The sequence below is a fragment of the Panthera uncia genome, chromosome E1, assembly GCF_023721935.1.
Source record: "Panthera uncia isolate 11264 chromosome E1, Puncia_PCG_1.0, whole genome shotgun sequence".
NCBI classification, from domain to species: Eukaryota; Metazoa; Chordata; class Mammalia; order Carnivora; family Felidae; genus Panthera; species Panthera uncia.
This window is the reverse complement of record NC_064814.1, coordinates 48,401,435-48,405,934: the sequence shown is the minus strand read 5'-3', so window position 1 is coordinate 48,405,934 and position 4,500 is coordinate 48,401,435. Positions and strand designations below refer to the sequence as shown.

Here is a 4,500-nt window from a genome sequence, read left to right as displayed (position 1 = left end):
AAGCCCAGGCAGCTCAGGCTGCTAAACACAGCGCTTCCCTGACATGGTACTGATTCAATCACGTGCGGGCTCAGATGCAGAGTTTTGTGACTTAGATAGTAACACACTACATACTAAGTAAAGAATATTTTAGTTACATGTTACTAAAAACAGAGCAACCCCCCACCCTCTCCAAAACACAGTGTTTCACAGATCTATCACCCCTGCATCAATCCTGCAAAGAGCTCAGTTAGACACTGTTTCCACATAGGCAACTAGAGAAAGTTGGACACCTATGACACCGCGGCTAAACGGTAAAACAAGCTTTAGAAGAGAGGTCGTTAGGCTGACTTTATTCCAGAGGGGGCTTGCGGGACACAGGTTTCAATCCATGGCACTAAGCCAAAGAGCCCATATGCTAAACATTTCTCCACGACATCGCTGTTCTGAGTCAACTATGCACCCAGCTCCGGTGGGATGGTTTCCACGCATACCAATAAGAGAGGAAAGAACACCTGCTAACCAGAAATTCACAGAGATGTCACTGCACTGACTCAACCTCTCCCAGAGCTCTTTCAAACGTGGAGTCTCAGGGCGCCTGCATGGCTCAGTTGGTTAAGCATCCAGCTTTGGCTTGGGTCATGATCTCACAGCTCATGGGTTCGAGCCCCGCGTCCGGCTCTGTGCTGACCGCTCGGAGCCCGGAGCCTGCTTCGGATTCCGTGTCTCCCTCTCTCTCTGCCCCTCCCCCACTGCACTCTGTCTCTGTCTCTCTCTCAAAAATAAATAAAAACCATTTAAAAATTTTTAGAGGGGCGCCTGGGTGGCGCAGTCGGTTAAGCGTCCGACTTCAGCCAGGTCACGATCTCGCGGTCTGTGAGTTCGAGCCCCGCATCAGGCTCTGGGCTGATGGCTCGGAGCCTGGAGCCTGTTTCCGATTCTGTGTCTCCCTCTCTCTCTGCCCCTCCCCCGTTCATGCTCTGTCTCTCTCTGTCCCAAAAATAAATAAAAAACGTTGAAAAAAAATTTTTTAAAAAAATAAAAATTTTTAGAAAAACACTGAGTTTCGACACATGTCGCAAATGACAAAATACGCGAGTCACACAACGTTAAACACGGTGGATATCACTATATTTCATCATTCATGCACCTAGTCCTTCAAACGCAGAGTGCCAACTCTGATCACTAAAAACAGAGTGCACACACAACCGTGTGCTAACGTCACTAAAGAGGAGTAAATGATGCATAAATTCTTTTTTTATATGTTGAAAAATTTATATTTAGATTTAGCCAGCTGGGCTTAGCTCAGATGATCCCAATTTTGCTGGCAACGTCCAAAGCATCATAGTCAGGAGTCAGCCGAACATATGCCTTCTTCTCTCCATCGGGCCGGATCAGCGTGTTGACCTTGGCCACGTCAGCGTCCTAGAACTTCTTCGTAGCCTGTTTGATCGGGTGCTTGTTGCCCTGGACGTCCCCAATGAACACAAGTGTGCTGTGTTTTTCTATTTTCTTCATGGCCGACCCGGAAGTCAGGGGGAACTTGGTGATGGCATAGCGGTCAAGCTTGTATCTCCTGGGGGTGCTCTTTGGAGGCTATTTGGGCTGCCTTCGGAAGGTGGATGCAGATCTTCTTCTTCGTATGTGACTTTGGACACCTTTCAGCACAGCTTTCTCGGCTTTCAAAGCCTTTGCGGGCTTTGGCTTTGGGAAGGGCAAGGGCTTCCTCCTTCTCTTTCAGTTCCATCCTCCTGAAAGGGCCATGATGCACCAATTCTTAATCATAATGGTTCCCAGAGACTTCACCACGACAAAGAAAACATGCACCTAGTTCTGGCAGGACAGAGTCTCAACAGATGTCAGCAAGGGACATGCGTGACAGAGAACTGAACACAGCGATTCAGTCATCGCTGTACTGAATCGGTCACACACAGAGCTCTGATGAACAGAGTCTCAATATATGGCGATAAAGAAATGAGTACACACACACACCATGTCACACGCATCCTTTCACACGGACATCTATGTACCAAGCCAGTCACCACCTGTCGTACTTGTGTGAAGAGTTTCAACGTATGGCACGAGGTCAGGAGCAAATGTACCACACAGGGCTCCACAGAATGCATCAGGCAGACGTCGTATACTAAATATTCAGGCCCCCAGCTCTGTTCTGCAAAGTTTCCACTCCTGGAAAGGAGTATGTGCATAAACACGCTCTTTTACAGGGATGTCCCTCCAAGGAATAAATCACACGCGCTGGCCTATTATTCCAATGCCAACATGCGTCAGTTGGTGACATGCACCATGCATTTCTAAGCAGTTTTTCACAGAGACTTCACTTTCTGGAATCAATCATGTACCCAAGCTTTATATATATATATATATATATATATATATATATATATATATGCATATATATACACACACACACATATATATATTTATTTATTTATTTAAATGATGGTTTCTAGATCATAGGATAGTTTTTCCTTTTAATTTTTTCAATGTTTACTTATTTTAGAGACAGACAGAGACAGAGTGTGAGCGGGGGTGGGGCAGAGGGAGAGGGAGACACGGAATCCGAAGCAGGCTCCGGGCTCCGAGCTTTCAGCCCAGAGCCCGATGTGGGGCCCGAACCCACGAGACACAAGATCACGACCTGCGCCAAAGTCGGACACTTTACCCACCGAGCCACCCAGGCGCTCCCCTACTCTATTTTTAAAACGCTTTAAGCATGCGCCACCAAGAAAGGTATACATCCGTTGCCAGTTGCTAAACACTGTAGGTGTGTCCGTGATTCGGTACAGTGCTGTCTCTGATACACTGTGGTTAGTGCCGTGTGGCACATGCACCTTTTGTTCAGTGACACGTGCTGCAACTTGGCTTCTAAGAGCGAGGCGTGTGATTGATTCAGTATATGATTCCTCTGTGAAGCAGTGTTTTCAGCACTGGGTGGTGCACGAATGAATTGCTTTGTTGAGATATGTGCGAACGCTGCGTTTAACAGGGCATGGTGTGTAATAGCTTTGTGAAACACTGTATTTAGTTGTACTGTTTCACGGATGTACTTGCTTAACAATGTATGTTAAAACTTGGCGTTTAACAGAGTCCAGTGTATTTAGATTCTGTGTAGCATGTCTCTGTGTTTAACACTAGTAACGTGGGATTTGTGTAGACCTTTCCTTAATGACATATGTGAAAATTCTGTGTTCAGGGCCCTTGGGTGGCTTGGTCTGTTAAGCATCCAGACTGTCGACTTCGGCTCAGGTTGAACTCACGGGTTTGTGAGTTTAAGCCCCGCATCGGGCTCCATGCTGACAGTGCAGAGCCTGCTTGGGATTCTCTCTCTCTCTCTCTCTCTCTCTCTCTCTCTGCTTCTCCCCCTCTTGCACACGCCTGCTCTCTCTCACTCAAAATAGATAAATAAACATTAAAAAAAAGAAATTATATGCAAGAATCAAATGGTGGGGGGGTTGCCTGCGTGGCTCAGTCAGTTGAGCATCCGACTTTGGCTCAGGTCATGGTCTCAGAGTCTATGATTTCAAGCCCCTCATTGGGCTCTGTGCTGACGGCTCAGAGCCTGGAGCCTGCTTTGGATTCTCTGACTCCCTCTGTGTCTGCCCCTCCCCTGCTTGTGCGCACTCTCTCTTTCTCTATCAAAAATAAATCAGCATTAAAAAAAAAAGACATACTGAAGAATATTCTTCAGGCTGAAAGCAACTCAACTCAGATGGGAATTCATACACACACACACACACACACACACACACACACACACACAAACAGAACTGATAAAGGTATCTCTAATCATAAAAAATTATATAAATGCATATTTCCTCTACTCTTTTCCCTTAACTGATTTACAAATTAAGTTTTAAATCGATGATCAACATATAAGAGCTGAATCCATGAAACTTTTAGGAGAAAACATAGGGGTGAATCTTCACGACTTTGGATTTAGCAGTTGATTCCTATATAACACCAAAAGCACAAGTAACAAAAGAAACACAGATAAATTGGACTCCATAAAAATTAAAAATGTCTATGCATCAAAGGACACCATTAAGAAAGGGCAAGGACAACTTATAGCAGGAGAAAAAAACATTTGCAAATCATATATTTGATAAAGGTCTAGTATCTAGAATACATAAAGAACTCTTCTCCAAAGAAGATGTATGAATGGCCAATAAGCCTATGAAAAGATGCCCAGCATCATTAATCATTAGGGGGATGCAAAATGAAGATCACAGTGAAATATCATTACAACCTATGAGAATGGCTATTAGTAAACAAAACAAAACAAAACAAAACAAAAACACAGGGCTACCAAGGGTTTGGAATAGTTGAATCCCTTGTGCACCGCTGGTGGGAATGGAGAACACTGCTGACTACAGACAAAATGGTGGTTCCTGAGAACATTAAATACAAAATTAATATACGATATTCATAGCAGCATTACCAACAACAGGTGGAAATGTCAAATATCCACCCACAAATGAACGGAGAAACAAATACGTATAT

The 4,500-nt window shown here is 44.6% G+C and overlaps 1 pseudogene; it reads right to left on the bottom strand.

Annotated features, from left to right (window-relative positions):
* Nucleotides 1–1,017: 1,017 nt before the first annotated feature.
* On the bottom strand, nt 1,018–1,896 carry LOC125927573 (60S ribosomal protein L23a-like; annotated as a pseudogene).
* Between the last annotated feature and the right edge of the window lie 2,604 nt (nt 1,897–4,500).